This window comes from Salvelinus namaycush, chromosome 16 (genome assembly GCF_016432855.1).
Source record: "Salvelinus namaycush isolate Seneca chromosome 16, SaNama_1.0, whole genome shotgun sequence".
Lineage (NCBI taxonomy): Eukaryota > Metazoa > Chordata > Actinopteri > Salmoniformes > Salmonidae > Salvelinus > Salvelinus namaycush.
In genome coordinates, this window is record NC_052322.1 from 12630855 (window position 1) to 12648998 (window position 18144).

Sequence of the window (18144 nt, forward strand, 5' to 3'; positions counted from 1 at the left end):
TAACTTGGACACGCCTACTCATTCAAGGGTTTTTCTTTATTTTTACCATTTTCTACATTTTAGAATAATAGTGAAAACATCAAAACTATGAAATAACACATATGGAATCATGTAGTAACCAAAAAACAAATGAAAAATATATTTTATATTTGAGATTCTTCAAAGTTGCCACCCTTTGCCTTGATGACAGCTTTGCACACTCTTGGCATTCTTTCAACCAGCTTCATGAGGTAGTCACCTGGAATGCATTTCAATTAACAGATTTGCCTTGTTAAAAGTTAATCTGTGGAATTTCTTTCCTTAGTGCGTTTGAGCCAATCAGTTGTGTTGTGACAAGGTAGAGCTGGTATACAGAAGATAGCCCTATTTTTGTAAAAGACCAAGTCCATATTATGGCAAGAACAGCTCAAATAAGCAAAGAGAAACGACAGTCCATAGTACTGTATGTGCTGTGCCTTCAGAAAGTATTCAGACCCCTTGACTTTTTCCACATTTTGTTACGTTACAGCCTTATTCTAAAATGGATGAAATAAAAGAAAAATCCTCAGCAATCTACACACAGTACCCCATAATGACAAAGCGACAACAGGTTATTAGAAATGTTTGCAAATGTATGGAAACTTTACAACATAAATACCTTATTTACGTAAGTTTTCAGACCATTTGCTATGAGACTCGAAATTGAGCTCAGATGCATCCTGTTATCATCCTTGAGATGTTTCTACAGCTTGATTGGAGTCCACCTGTGGTAAATTCAATTGATTGGACATGATTTGGAAAGGCACACACCTGTCTATATAAGGTCCCACAATGGAAACCAAGGCATGAGGTTGAAGGAATTGTCCGTAGAGCTCCGAGACAGGATTGTGTCGAGGCACAGATCTGGGGAAGGGTTCCAAAAAATGTCTGCAACATTGAAGGTCCCCAAAAACACAGTGGCCTCCATCATTCTTAAATGGAAGCAGTTTGGAACCACCAAGACTCTTACTAAAGCTGGCCGTCCAGCTAAACTGAGCAATCGGGGGAGAAGGGCCTTGGTCAGGGAGGTGACCAAGAACCCAATGGTCACTCTGACAGAGCTCTGGAGTTCCTCTGTGGTGATGGCAGAACATTCCAGAAGAACAACCATCTCTGCAGCACTCCACCAAACAGGCCTTTATGGTAGAGTGGCCAGACGGAAGCCACTCCTCAGTAAAAGGCACATGACAGCCCGCTTGGAGGTTGCCTAAAGGCACCAAAGACTCTGAGACCATGACAAACAAGATTCTCACTCTTTGGCCTGAATGCCAAGCATCGCGTCTGGATGAAACCTTGCACCAGCCCTACGGTGAAGCATGGTGGTGACAGCATCATTCTGAGGGGATGTTTTTCAGCGGCAGGGGCTGGGAATCTCGTCAGGATCGAGGCAAAGATGAACAGACAAAAGTACAGAGAGTTCCTTGATAGAAACCTTCTCCAGAGAGCACAGGACCTCAGATTGGGGCGAAGGTTCACCTTCAACAGGACAACCACCCGAAGCACACAGCCAAGACAATGCAGGAGTGGCTTCGGGACAAGTTTCTGAATGTCCTTGAGTAGCCCAGCCAGAGCCCGGACTTGAACCTGATTGAACATCTCTGGAGAGACCTGAAAATAGCTGTGCAGCGACGCTCCTCATCCAACTGGACAGAGCTTGAGAGGATCTGCAGAGAAGAATGGAAGAAACTCCCCAAATACAGGTGTGCCAAGCTTGTAGCGTCATACCCAAGAAGACTCGAGGCTGTAATCACTGCCAAAGGTTTTTCAACAAAGTACTGAGTAAAGAGTCTGAATACTTAAATAAATGTGATATTTCGTTTTTCATTTTTTCATTTATTTGCTACAATTTCTATAAGCCTGTTTTTGCTTTGTCATTATGGGGTATTGTGTGTAGATTGACGAGGGAACAAAACAATGTAATCCATTTTAGAATAAGGATGTAATGTAACAAAATGTGGAAAAAGTGAATGGGTCTGAACACTTTCCTAATGCACTGTATTTATTAGTCCGGTACCGGGTTACCTTCAGACCAGTCTTGTGAAGCTTGTGGGCATCATAGTGCAAAACAACTGACATGTACGTATTTGTGCGAGTCTCAGAAATACCTTTTACATTGCAATTGTATTCCCTAAATTTAAGTAAGTAACAATGATGTGTGTTTCCTATGAATTGCATTGAGTCAGGAATGTGTAAACTTTAGCTAAACATGTTTGTATCTAAAAAGATATATGTTTTCCTTGGAATGACCCATATACCTTTGACGTGGTATTCACTTCCATACATTTTCCGGCCTGGTGCCAGGTTACATTCAGACGAGTCTTGTGAAGCTTGTGGGCTTCGTAGAGCAAAACAACCAACATGTACATGTTTGTGTGAGTTAGCTTTCCATAGCGGGGTCATAGTAGTTTCAAGCCCAAACCGTTCAGACTCTTCATACTTTTTCATGAGAAGACCGATTTTCAGGATGTCTCCTGGTCTCCTGACATCGGCGGATGCAGGGTATTGAGATGCACCTCATGCAAAAAAGTCTCTAGCTTAAAGGGGGCTGCACTTCCTGATTTAGCTTCGGTTTCAATACTCCTAATTAGGAAATGCAACAGAGAATGAGATTTGGGTCTCGGAAGCATGCTTTGATGTGGGTATCTCGTGTGTGTGTTCGAAAGTGGGAAGCGTTTGTACTTTCACTCTGCTAAAACAGTGCACAGTTACAGCCACTCAGCTTTCTAGATAACTTGAAACAGTCTAACCAGGTTCTGTGTTTGGAAGTAGCCTGGACTAACTAGAAAGATAGCCAACTTCTTTTGCCAATTAACTTCAGCCGGCTGAAAGTTGGTTTGACTTTGGATAGCCCATCTGTGGGGCTAGTTAGGGACGTCAATAAATTACACAATGTAAATGTGACAATATTTTCATGTTGCACACCTTTTAGTTGTCTCATTAAATGTTTCAATATTTGTATATCTGAATTTCTTCAATTTATAGTTGGTTTGAGGTTTTTAAGTCATTGAAATTTGGAGCTATTGGCATTTACAAAATATTGTCCCATGTACATTGTGTAATTTACTGATGGTCCCTAACTAGCCCCATAGGGTTATCGAATGTCAAACCAAATTGACCATGGGCATTATGATCAGGTCCCATGCAGCTGCGCTCCAAATGTATGATTACTTGGGTGCTGCCAGCTGTGGGCAGGATTGAAATAAACCCAACCCAAAGAAAACTGTTATGGTACCCTTCATTCTGTGACATACAATTTGTTTCTAATTATCTTGCAAATCTCAGTTTTGGACGACTGACTTTATAATCAAATTATTATTTACACTATTTACACTTTGTAGTCAATTTTGACATCAGAGTAAATGTTTCTGACTCATATCGATGCCACATAGGCCATTTTTAACTTCTTATGGCTGCAGGGGCAGTATTGAGTAGCTTGGATGAAAGATGCACAGAGGTGCCCAGAGTAAACGGCCTGCTCCTCAGTCATAGTTGAGAATATATGCATATTATTATTAGTATTGGATAGAAAACACTCTGAAGTTTTTAAAACTGTTTGAATTATGTCTGTGAGTATAACAGAACTCATATGGCAGGCAAAAACCTGAGAAGTTCCACTTCCCGTTTGGATTTTTTCTGAGGCTGGTAGATTTTCAACCAAGCTCCCATTGAAATTACAGCGAGATATGGATGAGTTTTCACTTCCTACGGCTTCCACTAGATGTCAACAGTCAATAGAACTTTGTCTGATGACTCTACTGTGAAGGGGGGCCGGAGGAGACAGGAATGAGTAACCACTGCCATGAGGTGACCATGCTTTGACCACGCGCGTTCACGTGAGAGGCAGCTCCGTTCCATCGCTCATCTGAAGTCAATGTAATTCTCCGGTTGGAACGTTATTCAAGATGTATGTTAACAACATTCTAAAGATTGATTCAATACATCGTTTGACATGTTTCTACTGACTGTTACGGAACTTTTGGACTTTTCGTCACGTTTTAGTGAACGCGCTTTGTGACTTTGGAATTGTTTACCAAACGCGTTAACCAAAGTAGCTAATTGGACATAAATAATGGACATTATCGAACAAATCAAGCATTTATTGTGGACCTGGGATTCCTGGGAGTGCATTCTGATGAAGATCATCAAAGGTAAGGGAATATTTATCATGTAATTTCTGGTTTCTGTTGACTCCAACATGGCGGCTAATTTGACTCTTGTTCTGAGCTCCGTCTCAGATTATTGCATGGTTTGCTTTTTCCGTAAAGTTTTTTTGAAATCTGACACAGCGGTTGCATTAAGGAGAGGTATATCTATAATTCCATGTGTATAACTTGTATTATCATCTACATTTATGATGTGTATTTCTGTTGAAACGATGTGGCTATGCACTATCACTGGATGTTTTTGGAACTAGTGAATGTAACGCGCCAATGTAAACTCTGTTTTTTATATAAATATGAACTTTATCAAACAAAACATGCATGTATAATTGTGTAACATGAAGTCCTATGAGTGTCATCTGATGAAGATCATCAAAGGTTAGTGATTAATTTTAGCTATATTTCTGCTTTTTGTGACTGCTATTTCGCTGGAAAAATGGCTGTGCTTATTGTGGTTTGGTGTGACCTAACATAATCGTTTGTAGTGCTTTCGCTGAAAAGCATATTTGAAATCAGACACTTTGGTGGGATTAACAACAAGATTACCTTTAAAATGGTATAAGACACATGTATGTCTGAGGAATTTTAATTATGAGATTTCTGTTGTTTTGAATTTGGCGCCCTGCACTTTCACTGGCTGTTTTCATATCATCCCGTTACCGGGATTGCAGCCATAAGAAGGAGAAGTTGCTATATTTGTTCAGTCGCAATTCAAACCGACAGATTTTGATGGAATTTTTGTATTATACTAATTAGATTTCCGCACGGGGGTGCGGACTTCAACTCTAGCGGTTCATAGGTCACCATTTCAGTTTTCTTACTTGGAACTGGGTGAAAAATTGTCTAGCGCCCTGCCACTTATGTAATGTATCTGTGCATTACAAAAAAATAACAAATACATTGTATTTATAGATTTGTTACATTTCACTTTTAGTCCATATCGCCCAGCTCTACTTCACAAGTCATATTCAGGCACAAATGTTTTTGTCTATGAGTGGGAGAATTAGCGAGTTTAGAAACTAGGTGCCGTCTAGTGCTCGTTCGTTCTCAGTTGAAGCGCTGACGACAGCGCAGCAAATGTGTACAACAGTCCCGACGCTCTGTCTACACTTTAAGAATCCTTGCTTGCGATACTGTTTTGGAAACCTTTGGAACATATATCATTGAGAAAATTATTTTATAAATACGAAAGGTAAAATTACTACACATCTTTTCAACACGATTCCCACACAGCCATATTTCCAGCGACCACCTCTAATTAGCTATCTAGCGTCTCAGAACACCTGTACTTTGGGAACGCCCCTCGTTCTGTGGTGATTGGCTTGTGTTTTGCTGTCAAAAGGAGGTCAAACCGACAAGCTCCAATAGATTCTCTGGAGAATTGCAACCAATAGCCTTCAACACACTCCTGACATCCTCTGTATTTTAATTTGCATATAAGCGATGGTACTTAATGCTACTTAGCTCTTCTGAGTCAGCCAGAAGTAAATCCACCTTATATTCATCCACTGTCTGTCATGTTTCTGGATGGCATCGTCGTTCCTTGAGCAGGGCTCCAGTGCGCACTGAGTGCTAGTGCACAGGCGTTATGGGCTCTCTAAAACCGGATCTAGAAAGATGCCAATGTCTACAAAACGGCGTATGCGAACGGGAGTAGATTATGTTGAAAATAACGGGCATCCACCTTGGACACTGTCTCCAGTTCATTTATAAGCTCAGTGATCGATTCACCTTTAGATTGAGTATTTGGCTGTTTTGGCTGCCAGAGCCAGGTTACCTCATGATATATAACATAATAACATGTACAGGTAACTGCCAAAATAAAGGAAACACAAACATAAGTGTCTTAATAGGGCTTTGGGCCACCACAAGCCAGAACAGCTTCAATGAGTCTTGGCTTAGATTCTACAAGTGGAGGGATGCGACACCATTCTTCTATGAGAAATTCCATAATTTTGTGTTTGTTGATGGTGGTGGAAAATGCTGTCTCAGGCGACACTCCAGAATCTCCCATAAGTTTTCAATTTTGTTGAGACCTGGTGACTGAGACACACACACACACACACACACACACACACACACACACACACACACACACACACACACACACACACACACACACACACACACACACACACACACACACTAGTGATGACGGGTTGACTAATAACCCGGGGCGGGCGGGTTTAGGGTAATGTAATATTGTGTGGATGAAGGGGGTGGGTGGCAGGTGGGTTGAATAAAAATAAAACAATGCATTAAAAATCCATATATGTATCATTCTTGTGCAATCCATATCTATAGGCTACATTGAGGTTTTTTTCATTATGTTTATCTGCCATAAGTGCATAAGCCTAAGCTTTAGGACCTAACTGTACACGTGCCAAATACACGACAATCGCCAAATGATTTTGGGAACTTGGGCTGAAAAAGTTAATGTCGATCCACTAAGGCAAAAAGGGCAATGTCAGAGTTTATTTCAATAAGAGAAGAGCTGTGAAATGGAGAGTTGAAAATAAAGAGAAGAGTGCCAGAAGTGTAATGTTTGGGAAGTGGTAAAAGGGCAAAAACTGGGCAAAAACTGGTTGAATCAATGTTATTACCACGTCATTTAAACTTGACTTTTTATTTTATTTCACCTTTATTTAACTAGGCAAGTCAGTTAAGAACAAATTCTTATGTACAATGACGGCCTACACTGGCCAAACTCTAACCCCGGACGACGCTGGTCATAACCATGTTATAATATGTCATAACAGCTGACATGACTTGTCATAACCTGTCATAATATGGTCATAACACTGTCATGACCCATATATTTACACCTGTTGTGACATATATTGCATTATTTTATGGCTGGTTATGACACCTACATAAGAGTGTCAAAACCCACATTTATTCAAATGTGTTTTTTTCCCTGCCAAGAAGTTTCCTTTAGTTTGAAAGTTTGTTTCTTAAGTCCTTTGTCGTTGCTGTGATTAATTATTTACAGTCCTGATTTTTTCCATCATATTTTAAATAACTTGCAGAAAATATGACACTGTCAACAAGCATTAGGACTGTCCTGTGTCACTTTACTTGGACTAAGAAAATACACTTTATGACACTGCCAAGAATCATTATGACCATCATAATCATATAAGCCAGATAGGCCTATCATGTACATGCCCTTATATCAGTCATCAGTCAAAAAGAGGGTGTCTTGTCCTGCTCCTGAAATCTGCTCCTGCATTCATCCCAGTCATCAGCAACAGAGCATTGGGGGAGGTGCATGTCTGACATCAATTTGTGCGCAATTACAATGCTAATTTAATATGGTCAATTTCAGAATATTGTATATAACATAGCCTTCTTGTCAACAGTATGTTTATGGTGTAATGGAATGTTTTGCATTGTGTGGGAGGTTTTGTGGGTTTTGACAGTCTTATGTAGGTGTCATAACCAGCCATAAAATAAGTACCGTGGTAGGTTTTGTGGGTTTTGACAGTCTTATGTAAGTGTCATAACAGCCATTAAAAAGTACAGTGGTAGGTCTTCTGGGTTTTGACAGTCTTATGTTATGTAGGTGTCATACCCAGCTATAAAATAAGTACCGTGGTAGGTTTTCTGGGTTTTGACAGTCTTACGTTATGTAGGTGTCATAACCAGCCATAAAATACTGCAATATGTCACAATAGGTCTAAATATGTATTGTGACAGTGTTATGACCATATTATGACAAGTTATGTCAGCTGTTATGAGATATTATGACATGGCTCTGACCATGTCATAACGTGTTTTGACGCTGGGTGTCAAGTAATGTGTTACCGAAAACTGATTGGATTTGCAAAAAGTCACCAATGTAAGGGCATTTTGTCTTTTTTTTACCCAACTTTTAACCTAAATCAAATGACATGGTGAATTGTTTTGTTGATTTCACATTGAATTCATGTTAGTTGATAAAAACTAGATGTTGAACTGACGTCTATGCCCAATGGGGTGATAGCAGTGCCGGCTATGTTATGTGTGATTACTGTGAGGTACAAAAACAAGCAGGAGAGTGGAGTTTGCCGTTCAATGTGTGATTTGCATCGCTGGCGTTTAGCCTCTCCTCAGAGGACAGCTATTACAAGCCATCTAGTCATGAGTTAATTTGAAAGACAATAGCAAGGAATTTCTCTTATCTCAAATTCGGCCTGTCACCTTCCAGCTAACCACAGCCAGCCAAAGGCTGCAAGCTGTTTGGTTGTTTCTAAATAGCTTACATTTGTTGTGATTTTAATTTGATTTGATTCATTTGCCAATTTGAAAATGCAATACAACCACACATCAAAATAAAATAAAATAAAATGTTATTCCTCACACGCGTCGAATACAACAGGTGAATACAACCTTACAGTGAAATGCCCCCTTAACCAACAATGCAGTTTTAAGAAAATATATATTTTTTAAAGTAAGAGATAAGAATAACAAATAATTAAAGAGCAGCCGTAAATAACAATAGTGGGGCTATATACAGGGGGTACCGGTACAGAGTCAATGTGCGGGGGCACCGGTGTCGAGGTAATTGAGGTAATATGTACATGTAGGTAGAGTTATTAAAGTGGCTATGCATAGATAATAACAGAGAGTAGTAGCAGCGTAGGAGAGGGTGGGGGGGAATGCAAATAGTCCGGGTTGCCATATGATTAGCTGTTCAGGAGTCTTATGGCTTGGGGGTAGAAGCTGTTTAGAAGCCTCTTGGACCTAGACTTGGAGCTCTGGTACAGCTTCCCGTGTGGTAGCAGAGAGAACAGTCTATGACTAGGGTGGCTGGAGTCTTTTACAATTTTTAGGGCCTTCCTCTGACACCCCCTGGTATAGAGGTACTGGATGGCAGGAAGCTTGGCCCCGGTGATGTACTGGGCCGTACGCACTACCCTCTGTAGTGCCTTGCGGTCGGAGGCCGAGCAGTTGCCATACTAGGCAGTGATGCAACCCATCAGGATGCTCTTGATGGTGCAGCTGTAAAACATTTTGAGGATCTGAGGACCTATGCCAAATCTTTTCAGTCTCCTAAGGGGGAATAGGTTTTGCCGTGGCCTCTTCATGACTGTCTTGGTGTTCTTGGACCATGTTAGTTTGTTGGTGGTGTGGACGCCAAGGAACTTGAAGCTTTCAACCTGCTCCACTACAGCCCCGTCGATGAGAATGGGGGCGTGCTCGGTCCTCTTTTACCTGTAGTCCATGATCATCTCCTTTGTCTTGATCATGTTGAGGGAGAGGTTGTTGACCTTGCACCACACGGCCAGGTCTCTGACCTCTTCCCTATAGGCTGTCTCATCGTTGTTGGTGATCAGGCCTACCACTGTTATGTCATCAGCAAACTTAATGATGGTGTTGGAGTCGTGCCTGGCTGTCCAGTCATGAGTGAACAGGGGGTACAGGAGGGGCCTGAGCATGCACCCCTGAGTGGCCCCCGTGTTGAGGATCAGCGTGGCGGATGTGTTGTTACCTACCCTTACCACCTGGAGGCGGCCCGTCAGGAAGTCCAGGATCCAGTTGCAGAGGGAGGTGTTTAATCCCAGGGTCCTTAGCTTAGTGATGAGCTTTGAGGGCACTATGGTGTTGAACGCTGAGCTGTAGTCAGTAAATAACATTCTCACATAGATGTTCCTTTTCGGGCTAGCCTGCAGCCCTTAAAAACTTCTTAAGGCTAGGGGGCAGTATTTTCGTTTTTGGCTAAAAAACGTACCCATTTGAAACTGCCTATTTCTCAGCCCCCGAAACTAGAATATGCATAGAATATGCATATAATAATGTCAGATTATGATAGAAAACACTCTGAAGTTTCCAAAACTGTCAAAATTTTGTCTGTGAGTTAAACAGAACTGATATTGCAGGCTAAAACCTGAGGAAAATCCAATCAGGAAGTGCCCCTGTTTTTGAAATCTCTCTGTTCCTATGCATCCCTATTGCCCATTTAAAGGGATATCAACCAGACTCCTTTTTCTATGGCTTCCCTAAGGTGTCAACAGCCTTTAGACATAGTTTCAGGCTTTTATTTTGAAGAATGAGCGTGAACGACCACATTGCGTAAGTGGATAGGTGGGGGCTCTCAGAGTGAGTTGTGCGCAAAAGAGAAAGGCGGCCATTGTTACTCCCGGTCCTAGTGAAAAGCCAACTGTCCCGGTTGATATATTATCGAATAGATATTTGAAAAACACCCCGAGGATGGATTATAAAAAACGTTTGACATGTGTCTGTGGACATTATGGATATAATTTGTAATTTTTGTCTGCGTTGTCGTGACCGCTCTTTCTGGTGGATTCCTGGGCATAACGCACCAAACTAACGGAGGTATTTGGATATAAAAAATATCTTTACGGAACAAAAGGACCATTTGTTGTCTAACTGGGAGTCTCGTGAGTGAAAACATCCGAAGATCATCAAAGGTAAACGATTAATTTGATTGCTTTTCTGATTTTCGTGATCAAGTTACCTGGTGCTAAGTGTACTTATTGTTTTGTCGAGCGATCGATAAACAACTTGTATTGCTTTCGCTGTAAAGCACAATTTCAAAATCTGAGACGACAGGTGGATTAACAAAAGGCTAAGCTGTGTTTTGCAATATTGCACTTGTGATTTCATGAATATGTATATTTTCTAGTAATATTATTTACTTGTGGCGCTATGCTACGCTATGCTATTCAGCGTTGCTGATGACAATTATCCCCGGATCCGGGATGGGTGGTTCAGAAAGGTTAACAGTACATCTTGGCTAGCTGCAGTCCACATTGCCACTCTCTTGAGCCCCCTTTGTCCTGATTTTGTCCACATTCTGATTGTGACTATATATAACCAACTCAGTGGCCTTGTGGTTAGTGTCTGCCCTGAGATTGGAACCAAAGACTGTAAAAATGGGACCCGATGCATCTCTGCTTGGCACTCAGCATTAAGGGCATTGATTGGTGATAAGGCCCTGCAGTATACTAGTGTCCTGTCTGGTGGGTGTACTTGTACATCAAACTGCCTCATGCTACAGAAACAGGAGAAATGCTCGTGCAAAGCGACTTACTTACTAAAGTCCTTGGACGCTAAAGTAGTAGGCTGCACTCCTTAATGGTATATCTTGGTTAGCTGCAGTCAACATTGTCACTCTCTTGAGCCCCCTTTGTCCTGATCTTGTCCACATTCTACATTGTGGCCACATTTTTTTAATAGGCGTGTAGAGATGATTCAAAGGCACATTTCGATCTGATTGTGATGAAACCTTCCTGACCATTTCTGGAGGTAGTCTGGTGTGCATTGTGTCTGGATATCAATCAAGTGTAAACAGATCTGGATGGTCAAACCATTTAAATCATCATTATACTGGCCTCTAAAATCCTTGACAGGTAGTACCATTGAATTATGGCATCAAATTGTCTTTAAATAAATATTATTTTGAAAGAATATCTGTCAAATATTTTGCATAGAGGGAGGCCCCAGCTAATCTTTTCCCAATGCGGACAGAGTGAACGGATAATAGACATATTTTAATAGAATGTGCAGACACAACGTCAGCTTTTGATTGGATCATATTGATCAGATCATTAAAAAACATGTTAGCGCAAAGTATAAACAAGGCTTTGTAGGCCTAACTAACTTTTACTGACCTTTTTAGTAGTTCAATCTCCATCACATTCTTCATTGCTTGTCCCACTCAAAATAGCACTCATATTTGTGCAGTGGTGTATAGTACTCAAGTGTAAAAACTTGAAAGTACTACTTAAGTCATTTTGGGGGGTATCTGAACTTTACTATTTAAATGTTTGAAAACATGTACTTTTACTTCACTACATTCCAAAAGACAATTATGTACATTTTACTCCATACATTTTCCCTGACACCCAAAATTACTCGTTACATTTGGAATGTTTTTCAGGACAGGAAAATTGTCTAATTCACACACTTATCAAGAGAACATCCCTGGTCATCCCTACTGCCTCTGATCTAGTGGACTCACGAAACACATGCTTGTAAATTATGTCTGAGTGTTGGAGCATGCCCCTGGCTATCTATAAAAAAAATAAAAAAAATAAACTATGCTTGGTTTGCTTAATATAAGGTATTTGAAATTATTTATACCTTTACTTACTTACTTTTGATAGGCCTACTTAAGTATATTTTAGAAAATACATGTACTTTTGATACTTAAGTATATTTAAGTAGTATTTTACTGGGTGACTTTCACTTTTATTTTCTATTATGGTATCTTTGATTTTTCCCAAGTACTTTTTTCACCACTGTATTTGTGTTGCCATTTGTTGTCCTATTATTAGTTCATGAGAAGTACTTCCCTACACACACACACACACTGGAGCTACCTCTAGGGGGCTTACTGAGTTCATGAGAATGTATGAGGGTGAGAGAGCGTTGAGAAGAGCAAAGCGCGAACGAGAGATTTGTACATTTGTAGCCATTCCCTTCGATTGTCGCCTACAGACGTCGATTGATAAACGTTTTCATCTGAAACGAGAAGACAGCGAAGTATGTCTACCAACACAGAGGGAGAAAAGTAGTCCACATTGCGCGCTATTCGAAGGGTGTCAGTCAATGTGGTAAGTACAAGCCCTCCCGCTGTCCTAGGCTTCTGGCCAACTGTTTTGTAGGCTACAACAACGCTACAATAGTAGCAAGTCGACAATTATCAGTGTAGTTATAGAAAACAGTAGTGCTACAAAATGTCAACAGTACATCCGAGGTTACAATGTTGAGAGTCGGCCTCTTAAGGCAAAGTGTTGCAGTAGCCTGTAGCCTAGTCTCAAGGTGGCATGTTATGTTATGCAGGTATTTGCAATGTATTTGCACAGTATTTGCATTGTTTTACTTGGCACTATCGACCATGTAGCTAGTAACATGCCTATAGGCTATGTGTAAGCATCATACATTTGTTGAGGCCTTTACTAAATAAGGAGACATTCTAGGTGCATTTACAAGAAGGGACTTACCAAGAAGAACCCGGTTTAGGACATGTATCATGTTCTCTCACCATAAAAATATGCTTGAAGGTGCATCACGGTATCATGACTTTGCCAATACTGTAGGCCAGGGATCATTAACAAGATTTTCTTGAGTGGATGGTCGGGGGTCCGGAACATAATTATAAATCATTTGTAGACTGCAAATTGACCTCAGGAAGCACAAACATGTATTTGGCTAAAACATCACAATTTCAAACCTTGTTTACATTTGTATACGATCAGGTGTCTCTCTATAATGCGTGGGAATAATTGGGAACAGATTTCCTAAATTAAAATGACTTGGAGCTGATTTTCTGGTGTTTTTTAAAGTATGATGTACAACAATGAAAATTGTAAAAAAAAATATATATAAATATTGTTATTTTGCTCAGGCCGCCAGTTAGGGAACCCTGCTATATTACTTGTCTAGAGTACTTGTCTAGAGTTTATCAGAGAAGTTGGTAGAGAGATTTTAAATGATTAACGTTACTTCTGACCTAAATTCTGGCATCGAATGGTAAGGCTATAGGGTCTTAAATAGATAACAAACGTGTCAGTGCAAGGAAACAGACACCCCGTTATATAGGCCTAAGCAATGTTTGAGAAGTATAGGATACTTGCCGTAACTGCAACGAAATGTCAGCAGTCTGGCAGTGTAAAGGCTGGTTAACATAGGCTACACATACACACGGTGCGTCCGATGTAATCAGTGTGTTCGGCTGGCCTTCTTGCAACCAAATAGGCTATATGCAGATAGTTGATTGCATGTCTCATATCATAGAGGCCTATTTATCGCAAACATCCTGAGAATGATGTGGTCTTTAGTCCTGCATATAGATAATATACATTCAAACTCAATTTATACCCTATATATATTCATTTACAACGTTGACAACTGTTTTCCCGGTTTATCCCGAGTCAGTAAGAATAGAAATACGTATATATTTTTATTTTTATGATATCTCGAGCGGATGCATGCATGCGCTGTTCTGTTTGTGTTACATAACCGCTGCATGCTGCTGTGTGCTCGTGCTGTGTGTCTGACCGGCGGTGCATGCACCAGAGGTGAATACATGCTTGACTACCAGTCTGACCTAGAGGAGCATTGAATAATCTATTAGTGCACAGATCAGATGCTTTTATCTGCGAATCAAGACCTATATATTTCATTTGCATATCGTGCTATTTGCTGTTTTAATATTTGTATTTAAAATAGAATATCCGACGTTCCAATCATCAACTCAATGTTAATATTTGTCCTTAAACCTGCTTTGACATTAATGGAGAGATATTGTGGTATGGTTATAGGGGGAAAGGAAAATAAAAAGAGAAACCACTTATTATAGGTGAAATTTTAGTAATGATAAAATAAGTAAAGGGAGGCTACATGTTTTGGAAATTACATTATTAAAGAATACACTAAATACAACCTAGGCTACTGTATGTCAGACAGAAGAAAGACTATGTTGTGTATTGGCAGAATGGCAGTACAGATTTTAACTAACTGTATTTGAAATAACAAACCACAGAACAGGATTCTCTGTTTGCCAGCCCCTCAGTTAGTTCCAAAGGTTTAGTTTATGAAGCAACTTCTATCAATAGCTACTGCTTTTGATTAGAAAAAAAGGCATGCCAGGCATGTACTGTAGAATTGAATAGATTCAAAAATAATATAATCGATTATTTTGTCTATTTTGATAAATGTACATTTGTTTTCTGCCACAACAACCCCCCCCCCCCCCCCCCCCCCCCCCCACACCAGGGTTTGACATTAACTTTTTTGCCAAGTCACTTGTCCCCCCCAAAAAGGTATGTTACACTATGGGCCAAAAAGGTGACTTAAAAGTGTGTCATATGATGCAAGGAACCACTTTACCAAAAAAAAACAAATTATTATGAATATTAGGCCTATTACCATACAGAGAATCAGACAAAAAATGTAGGCTACTCTCTGCCTATTGACTTCTTTGCATATTCAAGCCTGTCTAAAAATACAACACTGTCCCTTTAAGGCTGTCCTGGAGGATGGTTGGCTACCCTTCATAGGCTATAAAAAGTAGCAAAATTACAACCAAATACTTTTTGTCCTTATAAAATAATTTCCTCATTCAATGGGTCAGAGAACAATTGGCTAAAGTAGGCTACTTCAAAGCAAGATAAATAACTAAGACATGTTTATCTATAACCTTGTTAGGCTAAAATATTGCACACACTGGCCTACACACACTGGCCTACACACATGATTTTTGAATGACTACTTCATCTCTTTACCCCACACATACAATTATCTGTATGGTCAGATTCAACTAAAAAGACCAGGGAGGTTTTCCAATGCCTCACAAAAAAAGTATTGGTAGATGGGTAAAAAATTATACCAATAGTGACTTTAAAAATATGATGAAGCGTGATTCCTCACTCCAGAAAATGCGTTTCCACTGCCCCAGAGTCCAATGTGTGCCAGCTTTCCATTACTCCAGCCGACGCTTGGCATTGCGCATGTTGATCTTAGGCTTGTGTGCGGCTGCTCGACCATGGAAACCCATTTCATGAAGCTCCCAACGAACAGTTCTTGTGCTGACGTTGCTTTCAGAGGTAGTTTGGAACTCGGTAATGAGTGTTGCAACTGAGGACAGAGAATTTTTACGCACTTCAGCACTTGGCGGTCCTGTTCTGTGAGCTTGTGTGGCCTACCACTTTGCGTCTGAGCCATTGTTGCTCCTAGATGTTTCTAATTCACAATAACAGCACCTAAAGTCACTGAGCTCTTCAGTACGGCCATTCTACTGCCAATTTTTTTAATTTTTTTTTTTTTTAACCAGGCAAGTCAGTTAAGAACAAATTCATATTTACAGTGACGGCCTACCTGGGAGCAGTGGGTTAACTGCCTTGTTCAGGGGCAGAAAGACAGATTTTTACCTTGTCAGCTCGGGGATTCGATCCAGCATCCTTTCGGTTACTGGCCCAACGTTTTAACCACTAGGCTACCTACCTGCCCCACCCATATGGAGATTACATGGCTGTGTTGCTTGATTTTATACACCTGTCAGCAACGAATGTGACTGAAATAGCCAAATCCACTAATTTGAAGGGGTGTCCACATACTTTTGTTTGTATAGTATATATTAATTTTGTCCAACATTTTTTGTTTGTTGTTCTCCTGGACAAGCGCTAATGTCGAGGCACACGCACGCAGAAACACTGCATCTCTGTATTATTTTTCCTCCATGTTGTTGTTCTACAGATTCTCCCTGACTGAGAGATTTAGTCTTTATTAAGTTTAGAGGTTATATACCTATGTCCTTGACGTGTGCTGAAAGCAGCCGGAAGCCAGCCTAGGCCCTTGTCAAAAGTAGCGCACTATATAGGGTGTCATTTGGGATACAAGCAGTCAGTCATCAGGGCTAATGGGGGAGAGGAAACATGCACAATTTAATCTGGATTGGAGGGCTCTTCATCTCTGTGTGCGTGTGGCATGTGTGTGTGTTTCATCTGTGATGACTGCTAACTGCCCACTCATAGGAGCTTTGTTGTCTAATAGGGCAAACCCAACTCTTCCCCGATGTTATGTGGAGATTGATATAATGTAATTAGCTAGCTAACTTCTCTCTCTGTGTCTCTGTAAGTCTATGGGACTAGTGGAGGTTAGTTGGAGGCAATATACCAATAGCAGCTGGTGAGAGTTGAATTACATTATACAAATTTACAATTGTCTGGGTTTTCCAGTTGTTGTTGTTGTTATCTACCTAAACAAGGCATGATATAAATGTTCACGTAATCCATACAGCACTATAACTGTATAGGCCAAGTGTATTTGGAATGCAAGGAACCATATTGAAATCCAGAAATATACATACAGTATATCTGTATCAGGTGTCCAATCAGAACACATCTTTTGACCAAATGGTAAAATAGTAGATAATCCTCTATGAAAACCAATTACCTCATGTCTCTATCGTAATACGTTAATAAGTTAATGGAGTTTTTTACCCTTGCAGGTTGGCCAGAATTTGGGTGACTAAATCAATGGCCAGAGAAAAAAAGTGGTACAAAATGTGGAACATCGCGTCAGCTAGGCTGAATTCTGTGAAAAATTAAGGCTACTGGCTACCAGACAGGCTCACTTTCCCGTTGAACTCGTCATCTTTTTTCTCGATTCCGCAGGGCATAAAACAATATAGAGGTAAGATGGAAATCGATTATGAGACATGACGTAGTATGTTTAAAAATTCCTGTTATTTTTCAACAATTTCTCACAAAAACAAGTGTCTCAGTGAAATGTCAATGGCGCACTGAGCGTATACCAAGCTTTCATTACAAATCAAATCAAAGTTTATTGGTCACATACACAGATTTGCATATGTTCTTACAGGTGCAGAGAAATGCGTTTTTAACTCCAACAGTGCAGTAATACCTTAGCAATACAAAACAATACACACATAATCCAAAAAGTAAAAAGAAAGAAATTAAGAAATATCAGAACAAATCCAATTTGCAAAAATGTGTATACTTGTAGTTATATAGGATGAGCCATGACTAGAATACACTTTATACGTATAAAGTGGGTAAAACAGTATAAACATTATTAAAGTGACCACTCTATGGTGCAGGGTAGAGTACCAGGTGGTATCCGGCTAGTGACAGTGTCTGAGGTTTAGGTACTGGGCGGAGGCTGGCTAGTGGTGACTGTTTAACAGTCTGATGGCCTGGAGATAGAAGCTGTTTATCAGTCTCTCGGTCCCAGCTTTGCTGCAGCTGTACTGTCTCCGGGTGGCTGGGGATCCTTTGATCTTCTTGGCCTTCCTGTGACACAGGGTGCTGTAGCTGTCCTGGAGGGAAGGCGGTGTGCCTCTGATGCGGTGGGCTGACCGCCGTCTGGAGAGTCCTGTTGTTTTGGACGGTGCAATTGCCGTACCAGGCGGTGATACAGCCCAACAGGATGCTCTCAATAATGCATCTGTACAAGTTTGTGAGGGTCTTAGGGGCCAAGATTAATTTCTTCAGCC

The 18144-nt window shown here is 40.5% G+C and overlaps 1 protein-coding gene across 2 annotated transcripts in view; it reads left to right on the forward strand.

Moving 5' to 3' along the window:
- Positions 1-12544: 12544 nt before the first annotated feature.
- LOC120061001 (adenylate cyclase type 6-like) overlaps positions 12545-18144 on the forward strand; it is an 83640-nt gene continuing 78040 nt past the window's right edge. For both annotated transcript variants that reach the window (XM_039010470.1, XM_039010471.1), the window contains exon 1: positions 12545-12739. The gene's annotated coding sequence lies outside the window, so the exon portion shown is untranslated. The remainder of the gene's footprint in view (positions 12740-18144) is intronic.